This window comes from Lichenostomus cassidix, chromosome 7 (assembly GCF_008360975.1).
Source record: "Lichenostomus cassidix isolate B80296 chromosome 7, HeHo_3.0, whole genome shotgun sequence".
In the NCBI taxonomy this organism is placed as follows: Eukaryota; Metazoa; Chordata; class Aves; order Passeriformes; family Meliphagidae; genus Lichenostomus; species Lichenostomus cassidix.
In genome coordinates, this window is record NC_139488.1 from 22,990,862 (window position 1) to 23,011,949 (window position 21,088).

At 42.5% G+C, this 21,088-nt stretch overlaps 2 long non-coding RNA genes across 2 annotated transcripts in view; one reads left to right on the forward strand and one right to left on the reverse strand.

Annotated features, from left to right (window-relative positions):
* Nucleotides 1–557: 557 nt before the first annotated feature.
* On the reverse strand, nucleotides 558–4,157 carry LOC146434797 (uncharacterized). The gene is made up of 2 exons (XR_014853291.1): nucleotides 3,793–4,157; nucleotides 558–3,301 (listed from the first exon to the last, which is right to left on the reverse strand). It is a non-coding gene; the product is annotated as an uncharacterized LOC146434797 (long non-coding RNA).
* Nucleotides 4,158–15,833: 11,676 nt separating this feature from the next.
* LOC146434798 (uncharacterized) overlaps nucleotides 15,834–21,088 on the forward strand; it is a 31,346-nt gene continuing 26,091 nt past the window's right edge. Inside the window, exon 1 of the long non-coding RNA XR_014853292.1 lies at nucleotides 15,834–16,192. This is a non-coding gene — a long non-coding RNA (uncharacterized LOC146434798). The remainder of the gene's footprint in view (nucleotides 16,193–21,088) is intronic.

A 21,088-nucleotide genomic window follows, 5' to 3' on the forward strand; every position in this document is an offset into this window, starting at 1 on the left:
AACACTCACAACAAGCCATGCTGTCTGTGTGTGTCTCTGTGTGCAACTTGCCAGCGAGTTTGTGTGAGTGTAAACACAGCATAGCCTTTACTTTGTGTGTGTGTGCCTGCTGGAATGATTGAAGCCTAAGATTAAAAAAAAAAAATAAAAGAAAAAAATGCAAAGGAATTAGAGCTGAGCAACCCAAGAATGATGATGCAATGATATTGCAGCAGCAAAAGCAAAATGATCTGCTAAAAATACACCAGAGGGATCTAAATATTTCCATAAACAGATGGAGGTCGGAGCCCAAATGTAAGAGAAAAATGCAAGTAAAGGAAATTGTTTTTGACAACCATAAGGGTCTTATAGTTCTTCTGTGTCTTTTATCCCAAAAGGTTTTTTTTACAGATGCTCACACTTGGGCAAAAGTGGAGTCTGGTCCCACAATGCTTTACTCATGTGAGTAACCCTAATTTGTGTTCATAGACTCAAAGGGGCCAATGAGCCATACCTTGTATGAATTCTTTTAGAGGAGGCATCTGGCAGTGCTTTATAATGAAGGCTGCAGAGGAGTTTTCACTTTAAACCTCTCTTTTATTAATTCTCATAATTTTTTTTTCTGTTTCAGAGGTTTTACATAGTCGGTTGAAGTTTTCCAAACATAATCCATGCCTGAATGTGAATTTTATTTGGATGCATGAGGAAGAACAGCTTCAGCCTGACTGGAAAAATATGCTTTCTTGAAACCAAAAATTTTCAAGCTTCTTCCTCCCTATTTCTTACCCCTTTATCTAAACAAATGAGAAAGACTAAGATTTTCTTTGCTGAGTTGTCCTACAGGGAGACTGAGATGAAGTTTGGTGAACTTTAAAAATAAAAAAAATACCCTAGAAATATTTTAAGTTTGCATGTTTCTGAAATCCTGAAAATGTTCTGCAGGGGTGAATTCAGCTGCTGGAGAAAGGGTACCAAGGAGCTCTGTGACACGTACTCCTTAGAAGCCAGAGGCTTGTGCTCCAGCCTTACTTTGATCTTGTCCAAGTTCTCCCAGCTATGAGAGGGAACCTGACTTTCTCACTGGAAAACCAAAACCAGGTGTGATAGCAGCTGTAGTGTTTTCCTGTGGACCACCTTGGCTCATGACAGAATTTAGGCAGGATTAAAAAGCATCATCAAAACCCCTCTCCTGTCTGGAAATTGCAATCTCACTACTTGAATGAAGATTGAGAGGTACCCAAACTAGGGAACTTCAGCTCTTGAGCTCCTGCATCTTGAGTTCCAAGCAAGGATGAAACCTTATGGATCCACACCAAGATGCATTCTGGGTGGGGGACAAACAACAGCACATTTGATAACTTCACTACAAATTCTTTCTTCTGGGCAAAGCAAACTACTTCCCTTTCAGGAAGTAAAGAACTTCTTTGGGTTATTTTTGTTTATTTTATTTCCAGCTCTTGGTCATGTCTAATAATCAGCCTAGACAGAGAGGGGTAAAATGTTGTTTCATGATGTAATCCCCCCCCAACCCAAATGCACTGAAATGATTTATTTTGAGAATACTTGGCTTTAAAGTTTCACGTTTCACGCTCTTCTTTCTAAACAAGCATCTGTCCAAACCAGCATATTTCTAGGAAAATGCATTTCTTCTAAATGAAGTTTTCAGCAGGAAAATATCTTATTGGAAAAAATGTGTTCTGATCTCTTTTTCAGACAAACAAGAGTGACCGTTTCATACAGCATTAGGAAGGCCAGGCTGTCCCATCCAGCCATTCCTATGGATGCCTCCAGGCAGCTTACTGAATATGCTTTATCTTTTTGTTTAGTTTGATCCTTGCTTTGTGCACTGCACAATTCTGCCTTGGTACATTGTATGAGTGCCCCAAGCTATAGGAGCTAGACCAGAAGCTGTGTCAGGTCCCTTCCAATCCAAATGACTCTGTCATTCTAACCATGTCATGCTGTACACAACACAAAGCAAACCCATCAAATTCCCTTTAACCTAATGTAATTTAACTATATTCATCATCATGATGATGAGAACTAAGCACCTGTAATTATACATCCAATAAAGGAAGTTGAGATTGTCCCATATGAGGCTTGAGGCCCTGATAAAAAGACACTCATGTCAAAAGGACCTCAAGCTCTGTTTTAAAATGGTGAACGATCAGGACAGTGCTCTATGAAGATACCAGAGAAACAATTTTTTTTTGTCACTTCAGATGTTGTCTAATGGCAAACTGTACATTTCTGCTTGGAGAAAGCAGATCCAAACAGTATAGCTTCTTTTTTTTTCCCCTTCAAGAACATGTCCTGCAAAAATAAAAACCTGTTTGCCGCCTATACACATGATTCATGCTCTGTGCAAAGGCAGGAGAAATTTTTCTTCCACCACTCTTGACAGTGACAGGAGAGGTCAGACCTCCTGTATTACCAAAACCAAAACTTTCCAAGCCTCTGCTTGATATTTTTATTGTTGCATAGCTGAAAAGAATTTTTGTTTCACCTGTTCTACACTCTGAGTGCCTTGTCTCCGTATGGTGATATGCACCATGTCTTTGCTGTAACTTCAGGCAGCACAAACTGCATTAGGAAAGCTTTCTGAAAACACAGCAGAAATGGGTTGGTGATGCCCTAAAGATTTGCATTGGGGAAGCCTTGGTTTGCTGCAGACAGCTCCTCTCCCTTTGCTATGCACTGAGGTAAACTCCCAGCTTGGGCTTGGCTCACTCTGCCTTGTGAAGAGTCACTGCTGATGTTGATTTATTTAGCGGTTGAGTGGTAGGTTTTGGAAGAGGCAGGAGGAAGCTCTCCCTTCCTGTTCACACACAGCTGTTCTCCTCCGAGACCCATCTGGATTCACTGGAGGACAACTGGCCTTTGCCAGAGCTCTATCGTAGGCAGTGTTTACAGCTGTCCTGCATGGGAGACCGGTGTGTGGTCTGAAGCTATCGATGGAGAAGTGAGACAAGTGCATTCCACAGAATTTATTCCCTCCGCATCTTCCGGAGCTCCGCAGAATCCCTGGTATCAGCTGTCATGACCCCCTCGGACCTGGGTGAAGCAGGATAACAGAAGACTGGCTGTGCAGGGCTACTGGTACTCCTTGCAGGAGCCATCATGCTGGGCACAAGCTTTATCCTTTCGGGAGGACTTCAAGCCAGCCTTTGCCTTCAGAAGCAGCCAGCTCCCATGGTGTTTCAGAACCACAGAGAAAAGACCTCTGGCAGAGGTGAAGCTGTGTGTGTACATGATCTCTCTGTGCCTGGAGAGATAAGGAAAGGGTTATAAGAGCTTCAGGAGAATGCCTTTTTTAAGGAACCTGCCAAGAAAAAAAAAGGGCCCTGCAAAGTTTACAGTTTTAAAACGTAAGAATAAAATAAAAGTATCTTCAAAGCTTCTGATCTGCACAGATGAGGAGAGGCTGGGAGCAAGGAATTCACCCTCACTCATCCCAGCAGAGAGGGCAGCCCTGCCTCTTAGCCCACTCCAGAGATTATGAACAAGCCTGATTTCAAAGTCCTTTGCACACAGAATTATCCAATCTACTAACAGTGCTTAGGAAACATGGAGTCAGCTGCAAAGTGTGGATGCCATCCTCATACTATTAGTGGTGGCAATGTCACACAGGTGGATTCAAAACCTTCTAGAAGAGAATTAAAACCTTTAAACTCTCTGGGTCAGTGAAGCCAGGCTCCCATTACGGGCAAGAGATTGTCCCCAGTGACTTCTGCAGCAAACCAGCTCATGTAGTGCTTGCTCTCGCCAAAGCAGGCAGACATGCATTGCAAGCCAAGTCACCAAATTGCTCGCCTTTCCTTGGGATCTTCTGCCTAGTGCTGGGAACAGGGCACATTGCAAGGACTGTTGTCTTTGTGATTCAGTTTTCATCTTCTCTCCATGTGTTTATGTTTCTTGAACTAAAGGAAGACTTATGTGATGAAGCCTGAAGATCTGGGGAAAAGATTCTGGTTTCCTGGATTATTGCAGCATCAGGACCTGGGACAACTGCAGAAGTTCATCACTACTTTCAAAGTCCTTCACTGAACTTCACCCTACTTTATGTTATTTTCTGTAGAGGACTGCAGAGTCCTTTACTGGTCCTCTCAGAGGAAGGCAAGGAGAAATTTCAGGATAAACCAGGAGATTTGTGGAGGCAAGCTCAGGCCTCTGTAGCATGGAGGTGCAGAAGAGAAACTTGATCAGGTCTAAGTTTATTTTTAGTTTGTTTTAACTCAGTAAATTCCACAGCATGCTGAAGACTACTGAAGCACAATGACAATATGAACCTAAGTGAGACTGTATGATGGAGCTCAATGGAGAGTCCATCTACCAAGACAGAATCCAAAAGAACTTAATTTCTATCTCTCAGGAGACTATATGTATGGCTTCTCTGGAGGTTCATCCATCTCTAGTTAAAACCACTCAGTTTCATACTAGGGTGTCCCAGTTCTGCTCTGAGTTACACCCACTGACTTGAGCAGAACCACATGAATGTTAACAACAGAAAGTGAAAAAAGCAGAATTTAACCCTGTTTCTTTTCCTTATACACTTTTCAATACATGTTACAAAAGTGAAATTTCAGAAATCTGAGATTAAATCTGACATTAAATCTGGAAATAACTGTCCATATTAGACAACATAATTCACCAAATGGAAAGATGGGGATTCTCCAGGATTAATAACACGGAAAAGTACATTATTTGATGTGATAAATATTTGGAAGGCAGCTTTATTGTCAGGAGTATAAGGACCCACCCGTTACTTGGAAAATCAGGACAAAGCAACAGAATATCTCACTTTAAGGAAAAACATCAAGGAGAAAAAAGGAAGTTATCCAAGAACTGGGGAAACTTGACCAGGGCCTGCAGGGATTTTAAATTGCAAGACTGTTTGTTGTTTGAACTGAGTCACACCGATGTAACAGAGAATTTGTCCTTGGCAGCAGAACTGTTAGAATGGAGAGTTAATTCTCCCTTGTGTCAACCCACTGCATCCAGGTCATCATGTCTTAATTAAAGTGTACATGGTATGAAATATCACTGAACGTCAATCCAGTTCCTTAGTGTGCAGAATGCTATGTTTATTTATGGGGTTTGGCAATCACTTCTGGAAAAAAAATAAAGATATTAAAATATAAAATTTGTTCATTATTGGGAGAAAAACACCGTCATGCCCTGGATTCTATTCTCAGCTGGTTTGGTGAGATTTCTGCCTGGGGGTCATTTTTTTCAAACATTAAAGAGGTTTTTTGCTACCTCAGCTAAACACAATTCAGTCTTACTGGGATGATGATGATGTGTGCATTGATAATGCCTAAGATGTGAAGGAAAAGGGTCTGCCCTCCTCTCTCATGCAAAATCTGGAAGATCCACTTCTCTGGGTATCCACCCAGCCCTGGAGAAGAATTCCAGCCAAACCTGGAAATTCATCACATTCAAAATCGCTCCCTGAAGTTTGATACACAAAGGATGGACAATGCATGAGCTGCATATGTTGAAATATTACATATATCTAAGGAATAACTACTACAGTGGTCCAGCCAAGGAAAACAGCAGAGCAAGTCAGATTGGTAGAGATGGGATAGATAGAGAAAGTGCCAAACTAAATAAGGTTTGATTATGGCTACACGCTGTCCTCTGCCTCTAATTTTCTCTTGCAGGGAATTTCCTAGAAGAAGGCCAGCATAAATGGTCATGCCTAGCTCAATAGTTCTCTGAAGTTAACCCATTCCTGGTTTGTGGGATAGTGACCTCAACTGGCTTTCTAACACAGTTATATAGGTCAGCTATGTTCTGCTGATGTTTTCAGACAAAAAACCAGTGAGTCTCTTTTTCCTTTAGAAAAAAATGCAATTAACAGAAAGGCCCTTTTACCTTTCCTATTGATGTTCTGCACTTGGGTTGTTTAAACTCAAGAGGAGTTAACCCTACAGAGCACAAAATTTCCTAGAATGACCACAGAACTGTCTTCCTTATCTGAATCCCCATCACAATAACCCAAGAGGGAGATAGCAGCAGAGATCTAGGAAAAGTCCAGGTACCTTGCTCCACTACCAAAGTGTGTAATTTATTTTTCAGATGCCTTAGCTTTTAATTTTGGTGGATTTTGTGCTGGGGATTTTTTTTGTGGTTTTTTTTTTTTTTAATTTTATTTAACTGACAGTAAGAATATAGAAATTTTACCATGAGGTGTTATTTGAATTAGGCCCATTGCACTTGAGGGTCAGAGCCGAAGAAAACAATTTCCAGGAAAGGGTAAACAGAAGGCCCTTGTGCAGAACCCTGTTGGAAGAGCCATACTTGCAACTCCTTGCAGGGTGCATCACAGGTGGCATCCCTGTGTCACAGCAAAGGAAAAAACCTTCAGGGACCCCTGCAACATTATAGCTTCACAGTAGCCTATGAATTTAGAGATAAACTGTGGACTGCCTGGAGAGCAACCTTAACCTTGTACTGGATGAGAATGTAGTTGGTTAATACACAGTCCATCTTCCCTCTGTCTCTGTCCAAACAAATTAAATACATAAAAAGAGACTGCTCTGTCTCCTAAAGAGATTTTTTTCCCAACAGTCTAAACTGAAATAATGAGAATAGTGGAAGGGCAGGCTCAGGAATGATTCATTAACTGCAAAACAAGGGAAAATTCATACCAAATGTTCCTTGTAACTGCCCCGCTGCTTCCAGCAGCCTTTCTTGTGTGCTATAACTGTGGGGTCAAACCTGGTGTTAAACTTTCACATGAGGTCTACACACAGAAGTGTGGAGACTGTGTGCCTGAAGGATGCTCCCTGCAAGCACCTAAAGCTCTCTGTGCATTGCTTTGGCAGGCAGCTCCTGTAGTTGCCAGGACTCCATGCACATTCAAGCAAAGCATCCACATAGGCAGGTAACTAACTAATTAGAACGTCCCGAGGGAAGAGCACAAGCCCATTCCCAAGGCACCCTGCAAATTCCAGAAATCCCCAGTTTAGGGAAAGTACCACAGATTGACACCTGGGAATTTCCATGCTGAATGGTGGATTTAGCTCACCAAGCAAGCTGCACGGCCATTAAAGGCTTTGAGACTCTCGAGGCCCTTGAAATTGTGGCCAAGAGAACTAAATTGGGCATTGTAGCAGCTGCAAAGTCTGAGTTGAAGAGAACTATGGAAGAATGAGTTTGTAACACCTATGTCTGCTTTTCCATAGAGAAAGACAACTCACATTAAAAGAAAGAAAATCCATGAGTCTCATTTTTGAGCCCATCTTCCACAAAGAGTGGTGATAGAGGATATCCATGGTGTAAGCAATGCCTGCAGCCCCAATCCCTTTGAGTGCAGTCCTACCAGAATTGCTGACATGTCTTCAGAGGGGGAGCTGCTAATAGAGACCTTATGTGACACTGTAGCTGTTTTATGCAAAAATCCATAAAATTATTAAAAGCTTCTGCAGAATCAAAGAAAACTCAAGATGAGAAAGGCCAACAGTTTTTTGGATCAAGCAATATTGTAGCTCAAATCTTGTTGCCAGGCTTGCCTGCTTCTCTATTCTCTCTCAATTTGTTTGGACTAGTTTGAAATGAGTCAGTGATGGTGCTTCCCTCAAGCAAGCTATGTTGCTTCCTAGCTCTTACTGTGAGAAACATCATCCTCATGTTTGGCCAGTCTTTTGTTTAATCCAAACCTGTACCCCTCCATTTCCCTGTCTCTCACTAAACACATCAAAAGCCCCATCCTCTTTTCTAATGTCTCTAGGTAACTTCTGGGCTTTTAATACATTTTCCCATCACTGAGGCCACTTCTACACAGAGGCCTCTGAACAGTCTATTCCTTGGCCAAGTGATTTGGGCATATGTGATTCTATTTCAGAAACCATGTACCAGCCTTGCTGAACCAGAGTTTGGGGTAAGAAGCCAAGCTAGGAGGCAGGATATGGTTTAGTTTGAAAGCAATACTGTGTTAATGCATATACACAGCTTTAGAAATGTAACAGGGCTGTTACAGTGACATCTAAGGTTTCCCTAGACATTCCTGCTCTTTCCACCCTGTAATTTTATATAGTGAGCCAATAAAATAAATGAACAGCAGACATAGGAATCTGCCTGGAAGTACATTGATCCCAGCACTAAGGATCTGGACCCAGCTATAGGTCTTGCTTAGAGGCTGGTCTTCAACTTTTGTTGACTCATCAGCTCTCCTGATTTCATGCTGGCTGAAAATATAGCTTTTAAAAAATATATTATTATTTGTAGACCTTTTACAAGTAGTCCACAAGCTGTAAGTGTAGCCTATGGAGGAGGTAGTTCATCATTTAGCCACTCACCCAGTTTACTTCTTGTACTTCTCCTTTTGCACTAAAGACTTCACAGGGTTTTAAGCTGGCAATTAAAACCACTACAGCAGTTGTATTAGCCCTGTGTGCCATCTTGTTCTACCCATGTTATTTGCTTATGCTAATTGGTCAGGTATTAAAGAACAAACACGGCAATTAATTAGTGGTCTGACCAGAATTATAAAGAAATAAAGGCTTTTCATGGATGTCAGATTTGAGTCACTCACAGAAGCTTACAGAGTGAAAAAATGAAGAGGGATGAATCATGGTCAAAAGAAACATTTTCAACCATGCAGTATGGCATCCAGATGTGTGGGAACTGACTACACTCTTAGTTCAGGGCACAGCCAGTCTTCTAACAGGCATTTATTCTCTCAGAGGGCTGAGTTTGACAGGGAGCAGCAAGCCATGGAGGGATTGTGCTATTCAGAGAAACTGGCTTGATGTGGTGACCTCAGGTGTTCAGGCAGGTCATCTTGGACGGAGGAAAGACACCTTGTCCTTGAGGCTGGACTCGCCATAAGGACTGCAAGAGTGGCAACATGACTTCCTGTCTCTCATGTCCCTGGATGAATTCAGATGTGTCTTCTTTACTGGAAATCTGGACTTACAATGTTAGAAATGACTTTGTGCTAGCAAGGCAGTTTATGTAAAGGTAACTTTCCTATGGTGCATGATGCCATATGGATGTCACATCTGGGGACTCTGGTGAAAGTACCTCTGTCCTTCACTTGTTTGTACCATGCAAACATCAGCTTAACCTGTCCTTCTTGAGAATCAGAGCCACTCAAAGTACATGACAATTTTAATGTTTTTGTTCACTGTCTTTGATGGCCATGTGGGAAAAGGATTTCTTCTCCATAACTGTTGCGCCACAGAAGGATGCTTAAAATCCATCATACTATGAAAACATGGAAAGTGCTACTGAGGGAAGGCAGGCAAGTGCAAACTTGCACTGCAAATGCAAGTATCCATTTCTGTATGCAAACACCTCATAGTCACCAGCCCACACTTGCAGCTCAATACTGAACAGCTCAGAGGTTATTTGAGGTGCACCAAAATGGTCCTTCTTGGCTTTGTAGTCCATGACTCCACTACAGAAAGATTTCACACCCTCTGGTAACCAATCTAGGCAGATAATGAGTCATCCCTGAGATAACAACCAGTGATGCCCAGGAGTAGAGGAAACAGGATTTCAAGTAGAGACTCCTGGTGGCTGCAGACAGCAGGAACCAAAGCTGAATGACAAGAAATGGTGCAGTATAGATGCACAGAGGTCCGTGAAATGGACAAGATTCAAACTTTAGGATGTTACATTTTTTGGCTGCTCCAGCTCAGAGTCTGCAGAACCTCTGGTGAGCATGTGAGCACACTGCTGTCACTCTAAAGCAAGACCATGAGGAGAACCAGAGGAATCTGGCACACATGATGTCGGGCCAGAGCACAGTGCAAACGTCACTGGATACGTAACCAAGTAATGAGCCCGCAAACAGCTGAGAGGAGCCGCAGATCCCATATTCACCCAGAGAATGGTTGCTAGCCCCATCTATTGCTACCATTGCTGCCACTGCTATTTTACATTGTCCCTTCTTGCCAGGGTATTCTCCAGCCAAACGACACATCCTAAAGGACAGCATGGCATCCACAGAGCTGCCAGAGAGACAGCAGAGAGCACATCAAGGAAATGTTTGAGGGGTCCCTTCCTCTTGCTTTTGCTGCACAAGCTGTTTGAGAAGACAGATCAGTCAAGGGACTGAAAAATACCCAAAAATTAGACTAATCTCAGAACTAAAGCACTCTTCCACTTAGCAGAGAAGAGGCCAGAGGGAGGAAGTCTCCGACACTTGAGGTTATGCCTGAGGATGGCATGAGTCAAGAAAGGGTTGCAATGTGAAGGGCAGATTGGGAGCTGAACCTGCCCATTTTGGGAGAAAACATCCTCCTAACACTCACAGTCATTGCTCCCTATGCCGACAGCCCCTACAAAGATCACCTCTGGAGCAGTGTGGAGTTCCCATTACTGATACTCGGAGCTGAGAGCACTCAGTGCTGCGCAGTAAAGAACAAAAATAAAAGGTCTCAACTCTGTAAGTGACTTCAGATGGTGTGGGCCAAAAAGTATTCAGAGAAACAGCACTTCTTAGAATAGTGCAGCTGTCCTGAACAATGCTTACATGGATGAGAGAGCTGCTATAACTTCAACACTAAGAAAGTTTGCAAACTTTCTATTTCCTGTTTTGACATTGACATGGTTATTAACAGCAAAACAGACGTGAATTTAGGACAGACATGAAACAAGGCCTGAACTAAATGTAATTTTTTTTTCCGTTTTACTGAGATAGGACTCCAAAGAATCTCATCCCTCTTCCTGAAGGATATTTCTTCCCTTTTACTTCTATTTAGCTTGTTAGCAGAAGAATGGGACTGAATTTGGTCCTTCAGTGCAGGCATACCCTGTTCAACCCAAGAGAAGAGTGTAGCTTCCATTGTGGGAGAGGGACCCAGGAATTCCACATGATCTGTTTGAGATGGATGAAGGAAACTGTGTAGAAAAGGGAGAAGCACAAAAATTACCAATACTGAAATTTAGTTGAGACACCAAAATTAATTTTCTTACAATTGTGAAAATCAGCAAAGAAGGCATGCAAGGAGCATGGGAGAAATGAAGATTTTGAGGATTTCCTCTAAAAAGGCAAAATAGTTCCCTTCTCTATGTTCGGCAAAAAAATCTCCCAAATCTGCCCAAAGAAGACAATCTACAGAATCATAGGTAATTTCTTGATGGCCCTGAATCCAGCCATTAAATAGGCCTGACATTGTTAGTGTATAAGAGCTGGTGTTTTTGCAGCTTGTAGTGGCATGGCTGGAAGCCATATATAGAATTATATAGACAGGATGAAATGTTTCCAAGGGAAAACATGCACAATGAGAATATGCTCTGTTCTTCCCTAAAGCAACAGGCACTGTTGCCAAGCTATGCTCAGTCAAGCTGCTGTACGTACCAGGAAATGGGCTGTCTTCCAATGTAAAGCTATAAAACAAGACAGATAAAAGGGGTTGAAATAAAAATAAAGGGAAAGTGGAAACCTTTCTCCTTGCTTATATTTATCCCTAGACATGGCTAGCCTTTGGAAGATGTTGCCATTATTATCTGAACCACGGCCTGCATAGGCTTTCACCATGCCAGGCTCTGGCTTCAGTGGCCTTGCCCATGTCCTGCAGCTCAGCAGGTGACCACCCGTTCCACATGCCTGAATACCAATCTGCAGGTGGCTCAGAGCAGCACTGCTGAGCCAACACCCAGTGCCTACCTAAATGGGAATGAGAAATTACTTCCCTGAAACAGACCTCTTTTATTCCATGGCCTTTTCATGAAGTTTTGAAAGCAAAAGGTGAAGATATTGAAGAGTAGCTATAGAAGGATCACATCCCTTCTCCATGCTTCGGTTTCCCCATTATGTGTTGGGTGTGAATATTTCACCCCAGAGCACTGTATGGATAGAACAGTCACTAAATGCACAGCCCTGTCATCACCACAGGTTACTGACACATCACTGCACATATTGCTGTGTCTTCCCTCAGCCTTGATTGAAATCCAGGATGAAGTGAAGGGAAGCACACACTGCACAAAGACATTCACTCCCTTCCTTGCAAAGTCTTTCAGAGCTTAAGTGTGACAAAAAGCAATTCTTTGCTAATAACTGTAACAGGTCCAGGAATCTGTTTTTGTATGGATGATGATGCCATTAACAACAGGGAGGGAGAATGGATGAGGAAGGACAACCTTTCTCTATTTCTCCCCCCACCCCCAATTAAAATTTCTATTTGAAAACACAAAAATATGACACATTTCTTCAATGCCAAAACATTATTCTAAAATATGAAATGTAACAATGTAAATATGGAATAGCAAGTATCAATACACACGGTACCCTTTGCCCAAATATAAATGTAAGCTGGACAAAAACAAGCTGGGAGTGAACAAACTGAAGAACTTGGAACAAAGTAAGTTTTTCTTGCTGCTGTAGCAGCCTGACATTTTTCAGTCACAAATTTACTCAGCGTCACATGTTCCCAAGAAACATTTTGCCTTGAAATGTCCCTTTCCAATGGAAAACAGCTTCTGTCACAATTTTTTTTTGCAGCCAGCTTTGACTGCGGCCAGCAAAGGCCCATGGGGATCCTCTGGGGAGAGCTCAGTGTATTTGCTTGGGAGTACAGCATACCCTCAAAAGATGGTGCTACAGATTAAGAATAGACAGCATGGGACCCAACATCTCTGCTGCAAAAATGAGGAGGAGGATGATTTTTTTTCTTTAGCATTGCTTCAGCACAATGCCAGGGTATTCTGAGAATTGCTCTCTAAAACCTGAAGCCACAAGCATGCATGGGCTCACACTGAGGTCTCAAGAACCAGCACAATCCCAGTGGAATTGAGAAGTGTAAACTAGAACAGAAGAGGTTTTGAGCGATGGAATTGGCAAACTCAATGATTTGAAGCTCTGGTAAGGGAGATTACTTGGGTTCTGTTTTGTTTAAGGAAGCACACACCTGTGTTGCTTTTATCTGTGTTTGGGACTTTCTTGAATTCCTGTCTCAAAAAGATTTTCTGACATCAGTCATGGTAGTGCTCTCTAACAGCCTGTCTTGGGAGATGACTAAGACCATACTCTGGATGTTGTGTTGTAAAAAGTTGTAAATATTTTGACATTTCCGCTCCTTGTCCCTCTTCACTATGGCACTAAGAAGTTCTCTGGAGATGGAGGATAGACAGATTCATGTCATACTTAACCTTTGCCTCCCTGCAGATGTGTGAGTGACTAGCATGTGCAGAGCTATGACTCAGCATGACAGTAGCCAGTGCAGGGAGATAAAGTTGAGGCCATTTCAACAGTAGAAGAAGCAGGCAGTATAAATTCAGTGAAGTCTTTTTTCAGGGGCAAATGACAGGCAGGAATAAGGCATGCCTCTTCTCAGCAGGGCTTCCTCTGCTCTGGTCAATGTCAGGCACACAGCAGATGAGAAGACATGGGGTTGCCTTGCCAAGTTGAAGGCATTTTCAAGAGCCTCAGATATTTCCAACTTCTGGACCTTGGAAACAGAGGAAAGAAGGTGACTTGATCAAAGTCTTCAGGTGAAGGTTATGCTTGGAAATCCAGCTCCAGCTGGCAACAGCCAAGGTGGCCCTGGGTGCCTGATCTGCAGGTGGGAGAAAACTGAGCAAGAATCCATTCCAAATCTGGAAAAAATGGCTCTACTATAGTGAGCACAGTGATGTGTCCTCTCTGAGGTTGGTTGGAAAGTGATAAAAAGCACACAGGAAAAGGTGTAAAGCTGAGGATTCCTGTATGCTAACGGTGCAGGCAGAGAGGCAAGCACAGCAAAAGACATTCATTTGGTGGAGCTGTTATAGGTTTGGGCTTGGGGTTATTGCAAAGATATGATTTACATTTGGAAAATAAGAAATGCTCATGCCTGTGGCTTTCTTACTTGCACCTGTGCTGTGCTACCATGCAAAGTATTGTGGTATTCTTCTAACAGGCTTGGGAACTCTCCACTGGTGCTTAGCGTCTCTCATTTTTGAAGCTGCTGGGAGTAGGACAGCAAAGGGAAACTGGGGAGGTGTTTTCTGGGCCAGATGCACACTTAATATTTCTTTTTGTTCGTTTGGCCATTTAAAGCCCCAGCATGCACATGTAAATGCAGTTGTGACACAAGATTGGAGGTGAGGAGCTGAGCTTTGCTCCCTGTGAGTTTGAATTTTAGCCTGATGTCATCATGAAGGTTTATTCAGTTTGTTTGGTTTAATCTGCCAAAACCCCGCTCTCAAAAATGCCCTCAGACCCCCAAATCTGCCTACAGTTGCAAAATCAGAACTTGTTGTGATACTGAAAGACTACAGAAACAGATGTGAACCCGTTATGAGGGAAGGGTGGCGGATGGGATTTCGTTTAGGAGTGACTGAAAAAAAAAAAAAAGAGAGAGAAAAGAAAAGAGGAGCGGCTTTAAGAAAACACTACCAATAATTAATACAGGGATTGGGCTTGCCTTAGGCTACCTGGAGGCCCAGTGCTTAGGAAAGAGAAAAGAGGATTAGGTACTTCGCTTGTAAGAACAGCACCCATCAGCTGCAGCAGATAAGATAATCGCTACAAGAGCCCTGTGCCTCCTGCCTGGTGGCGGTGACTGGCAGCGTGAGTCAAGTTACGTCCCCACGCCCACACGGGAGCACAATTAGCGAGGTGCTGCAGGCAGGGCTGCTTTCCTTGGAGAACAGAACTGATCCCTGCAGCTGGAGGCCAGAAACTGGGAGGTGAGTCTATTCCAGCAGCGAAGTTGCTGCCATGGAGGGGTATGGGGCTGATCCTGCCTCCATGCCTCCACAGATCAAAGGGCATAAGATTCTGGGAACAGACTCCTTTCAGTGACGTTAAGTAGCGATGAGAACTCCGACCTGGGGCAGAGTAAATACCTGTGTGTGTTTAACACAGTATGTAGGCAAACTCAGGAATTTTGCCATGGGATGTAGCTGCAAGAACATTTAGCCAGCTTAAAGGGAAAACAGAAAGTCTGTGAATTTTCTGTTGAATAAAAGTTTTTTTTCACAGAAACTGGAATCAATTGTCATGATTTTGAAAGGGATATTAGAATCACTGTTACCTAGTGCAAGCCATTATTGACTATTAAAGAGCAGACAAAGACTTAACTTAGGATCTGGGTTTGTTTCACCCCATGAGGGTAAATTCTAACATTTTACTCCTTTCTGGGGGTCTCCTGGTGCTGACTGTTTGAACCAGGACATGGCAATAGATAGACCTTAGTTCTGCCCTTATGTGTGATCCTATGAAATAATCTGCCCTATCTCTCCAGAAAAGTCTGAACTGCATCTTCTAGGATATGTGATATGTTTCAATAGTCCCTCCCCAGGGAGCTTCTTCTATTGGCCTAACTCTGCATCCCCAACACATCACCGGTGGGAATTCTTCCTCCCACTGACAAAACCTTTCCTTGATGTCATGGTGCTTACTCATTGCTTGGAAACCTGCACATGCTTTGCCCTCCTAATCAATTTTTAGAAGTGGCTTGGTGCCATTTGCCCTCCCTTGATCCTTCCAAAAAAAGAGATTCCTTCCAAGCTGGGAAGTGCTGTCCCCCTTTGTCCAGCAAATTATTTATTTATAATTTTTTTTTGAGGACACAAAAGCTCTCCATCCAGATCCCCAGAGCTATATATACTTGGTGTGCCTTGTTCTCATATTAGGGCTTGCACATAAGGAAAACATCTTGCTGTGCTGGATCAAGCATTTCACAGCATCGTGCCCTGGCTCCCAAGGCAGTTTGAGTTACTGGCCAGCTGCCTCTGCACATGGGTCCAGTTGCATCAGCCCCTACTCCTGCTCAGTAGTCAACGGGCCAAACTCTGTCCTTACTTGGATCCAGGGACAATCTTAGTGGAGTTGCAAAGGTAAAAACAAAATTAGAATTGTGCCTCCTCTTCTGTCCTCCTTCTCAGGAGAGGAGAGGCAGAAGATTAATGGCAGTTTGCTTTGCCCGGTGTTTTCCATTTGTGAAAAGCTATTCACTTTCTGGGACGGTCAGCCCAGGACTGTTCAGATCATTGTGGCCATGCCTATGCTTCCCTGCTGCCCAGAAAAGTTTATTTTGCATGTGTATGCTGAAACATCAGTCTTTTAAAAATGCATGCCCCAAAATGCTGGTGCTACTAGGTCATATGAAATACTGATGAAGATGGTGAGATTTGAACGTTTATTTCAATAAGTTGCTCCTGGAGGCAGGTGTTTCATCATGAATTTCCATGTTTTTGTTGGTAGCCGGCATAGCTTCAGAGGAAACCTTGAAGGAAAAAATAAACCCATTGCAGCTCTAACACCAGAAGGCAAGTAAATCTTTTTCTGTCAAATGTATTTCTTCTTGAAGCCCTATAGGCATTCTCAAAGAGTGAAATAATTTTGGTGTCCAATCTATCTCCTTAGTTAAGAATTTACTAGCATTGCATAAGCTTCCCGTAACAAGGTAACCAGATATAAACTGACTGCTAAAAATAGCTTTACTGTGTTAGTCAATCCCTAGTTAACTTGCTTCAGCTGTCTTCAAAGATACTATTTAAATCCATCCATCTTCTGGAGGCATGGAGGATACTGATACACAGACAGAGGTACATGTCAGCTCACGATGGTTTGTATTAATTACTAGGCTATATGTGTGTTTGAACATAACTCTGGGAGTGATGGAAATCAGCCTCAGGGGAAGACTTTGACATCAGGCTTGTCCTGGGTTTCTTGAGAAGAAAAAGAAGATAAACTGAGATACTGAAGGGAAATTGTTGGAGGGGCCTCCAAGATCTTGTCTTTGCAATGCCAGTAAATTGGCAGAAAAAGGAATGCTGTGTGTCTTACTGGAACTAGATCGCTTTGTAAGGAAAAGGTCGTTCATGTAAACCATGTCCTGATCCAGGCCGGGGTAATGTCCCTGGACACAAAAAGTCATGAAAACTGTTTCCCTGTGGATTTGTGCCCAGTATTTCCCTTGTCATTCCTTACCGTGCAAAAACCCTCTCTCTGCTGTATGACTGCTTGCCATGTTTGTAGCCCCTTCACCAACTCTTCTCTTCTTGACAGATCTTAGTAACTGCTCATATATCCACAACTGTTTTCAAACTTGGGACCTTCTGGCCAAGCACAATAGATAATTGCTGCGATCACACTGTAGATTTTCACTTTTCAAGAGAGCATTTGTTGGCTTCTAGCTTCTATAATATGTCATTGTTAATTGGGGAGCATAATGTCTTTGAGATTATACTTCACTGGTTGATGATTCTTGACGGAGTCAGATGACTCACATGGAAGCATAAGTCAAAAGGCAGTAATTTTGAGATCATTAAGGTGATTTCCTTTTAGAAAGCAAGGGTACAATTATTAGGCAAACTTGGGAGCTGGAAGACTAAAACAGAGAAAACAATGACTCTGGGAAATGGTTTGAAACAGTTATTTGAATAAAAGTACCAGTTTTTGAATGATCAGGGGAGTAAACCCAGGAGATGTTAGGAAAAAATATCATTGAGGCAGCCTAGGGGAAGGGAATGATCTGCTTAAACTCTAATCTACCACTGCTACAAATATGGCTTTTGCTTTAATCGTCCAGACTTCAAAAAGAGCCTTGAAGAACAGAAAGTATTCCATGTTAGTGGATTGGATGGGCAAAGAATAATGCCTGAAAAAACTTGAAAAAACTCCTCTATGAGACAAAACCAGTCTTTTTATCCCAGAATTTCAGGGGTCCTCTGCTGCTGTCTCAGAGGGTCTTACTGTGCACTCAGATATTTTCATGGTCACCTTGTTTTCACAGCACAGTTCCTGACCGTCCTGACCCCTGTTTTCAGACGGGTTTGAGGCAGCAGGAGGTGGGCAAAGTGACTTTTGGAAGGCTCTGCAGAGTGACTCAGCAGCTTGGCTCCAGTTACATGACCCAGAATCCACTTGGCACGAAATCTGCCTCTTCTCACTGCTGGTCCACTGCTCTGCCTGCTGCAGCACAGCTTGTCCTCACCCTCGCTTACCCCAACCCTTACTCTGGGACTCTGCTTCATCTTCCTTTCTGTAGCCACCAAGACAGTTTTCAACCTGGCCAGGGCTTTTCCCTTTCGGCTCCTCCAGGTATCATTGATCCAAATAGGTTTGAGTTTTGGTCCTGTCTGAAGAAAATAGATGGAAGGTACTTCTGCCCCACACTGCCCTGTTCACCCCCAGCTACTCCTACTCTTCCCACCCCCATGCTCCTGTTCTGCATCAGCCCTTTGGAATTCTTTTCATCTCCAACCCTTGCAACTCGACTGCTTCTTCCTGTCTGGATCACAGTTGAAAGCTCCATTTGTTTAATTTGGCTTTTAATTGACCTCATCCAATGCTTGTTGATGTCTCAGCTAATCTGTGTTTCTCTTCTGCTTATCTGGTGCAGTCCTTTGAAGTCCCCAACACGATAAAGTGTCCTGTAAGAAGAGAGAATGAAAGATGAATGGGACAAAATTTCCCATCTAGCTCTCACTGTCCAGTTAATATTTTAGTAGTCCTTCAACTCTGAGGCAAGAAGGAGAAGGAGGCTTCCAAGGAAACACAAAACAATTTATGTTCATTGTCACTTTGCTGGAAATTTTTGTGACAACCTCTGCTAAATAGTCACATCATTCATCTCTCCATCTGTCAATAAAAGCAGGTAACACAAGCCTGCTCTCCACAGAGGTATCACAAAGCCTGTATCTCTCAGCATTTGTGAACTGCTCAGATGCTGTTGGGAAGGATGGCAGAAAATATATTGCTGCCAGTGCAGTTACCAGGTTTGTCTAGGGCAGCTGGGGGAGTTAGATATGAAAATGCCACTGAAATGAGAGCTGTGGAGAAAAGATGGGTGAACATTATGGAAAACACCTAAAGCTACCTCTTTAAATCCCATGGAATCACAGGATGGGTGAGGTTGGAAGGAACCTCTGGAGATCATCTACTCCAACCCTCTTCCTAAAGCAAGTTCACCTACAGTAGATTGCACAGGATTGTGTCCAGGGGAGTTTTGAATATTTCCAGAGGAGACTCCACAGCCTCTCTGGGCAGCTTCTTCTAGTGCTCTTACCTTACATGTTAGCTAAGACATCTCCCTTCACCCTGCCTGTGTCTGCAGAGGCCAAAATGGGTTTTATCAGCCTCCCTTGACAGCAAGAAGCATGAGCTAAAAAGCCAAGCCAGGTCTGGCTTCTGAGCTGAATTCAGAATTTTCAGGCAGGTAAATGGCTTTCTGAGGTGGCAAAGTGGGATGGGACTTGGGGTCCCACCTTAAGTGCAGGTGTCACCATCTCAAGGCATTTGGTTTGCTCTGAACTCCAGGACTTCTACTGGAAGCAGCACAAACAGACCTGGAGAGCTTGGATTTAAAAAAGAGGCTCAAGCACCTCTAACTGCTGCTAAAAGCAGTGTTTTAGAATGTAAACTATATCTAACATATTAGTACCTGAACCCCACAGAAAGCTAACAGGATTTGGACTCGTAAGTAGTAGGATGGTGGTGAATGCTTCAAAGCTTCCAGTTTTCAAAGTTGAAAACTGTAAGACAAATGCATCCTTAGTGTAATGGATACAATTCTCATTGATTTCAGCTTTTGGGAGATTATAGTTATGAAATTGTTCTACACAAACTTTGCAAAGAAATAAAAGACTTCGCAGAGGCACAGCAGGGAGCATTACAAATCAAAGGATAAGTTCTGCAAAGCTGTTTGCTCATGAGTCATTGCATGAACAGAGTCCAGGACTCAGAGGAAATAAAAGGGTCTTACTAAAAGTGGCATACCATTGAGTGTGTTTGTATATATGTGCAAAGCCCAGTCTTAGCTCCAGAGGCATCACAAAGACTGAAAAAGTCCAATGGCAGGAATTAAACTTCGTTCTGTCAGATACAAGCCTGTTATTTTCATCCTGAGACAGTGAGATCCACTCTTCACTGTGCAACCCAATTCTGAGTTCAAGAGCTTAACATTCTGAGCTATTCATTGTTAATGTTATTTACTCATAAAAATCACTGTCTGAGAATGCAGAGAAATGTATTAAAATGTGTAATGCAATGGAAGCTTTGGATCAAACTCAGATCTGTGCCAGGAAAGGGAAAGATCCCATCCCCAGGTACTCTTCAGATGTGCAGAACTAGGCAGTTATAGGTGGAGACATAAACTTTTTAACCTTTTTTACTTAATCTTGAAGTTCCTCATGCAAACTTTTTAACAAAATTGCTTCATAAAAATCCATTGCCAAAGGGCACAGTGAAATGTTTCAGCTGAAAAAAAATATTCTAAGAGCTGGTGAGTCACTAATGTCCAGTTGAGGATTTAGAAAAATTTAAAGAACTGTATGGAAATAGAACTGTGTTAATCACCTTGGCAGAATTAAAACTGGGATCTCCTGGAACAGGTCTTCTCTAAGTGGTTCCCTTTCCAAATTTATTTGCAATGTGGTTCTTGGAAGAAAAAGAGAAAAAAGTAATGGTGCCTGTCTTCATTCCCCCCTCATAGATACCATCTGGACTGCAGACGAATCACCCAAATGAAAATTAAGCTTGGTAGGGAAAAAAAAGCCTCTCATGTGTCTTTCTAAACTGATATTTTTGCTATTTGCATTTTGCACCAAGTGAAACAAGACCAAATTTTCTGGTAGCGAGTGTGTGTTAACATGACTTCGTTTTTATTAAGAAGAAAAAAAATAATCATGGCAGTCATTTAGCTGTAATGGCCAAGATATAAAATGTCAGTTTTATTTATGGCAAGTAGCTGGGTAGAAAATATGTTCTGGCATCACTTGAGATTTCAAGAACTTTGTTTTTCTTTTTCTCTTATTGCATGAAATAATGCTGTATTCTTAACAAACAAACAAAGCAAAACAAAGACAGAACAGCCCTCCCCAGCAAGAGGGATCATGTTCTTCTCCCCAGATAACCACCTCCAGAGTGAGGGGACCTGATACAGATGTAAGGACACAAAAGTCAAATCACATGCAACAGAGACTTAAACCCATGCTTTCCATCTCCGAATTTACATGGCAATCAGTGAATAAATAGGCACTCTGGAACTGCTGTTTTCGGCTCTGTTTTTGAATAAAAATTCCATGCTTGGACATGAAAACTGTTCTTGTCCCAAAAAAAAAAAAAGAAAAAAGTGTCACTGAAGTCAGTCCACCCTTGCCACGTGTGCAGCTGTCAATGAACCCACATTTTCCGACAACAAACACTTCCATCGGAAAATTCCTC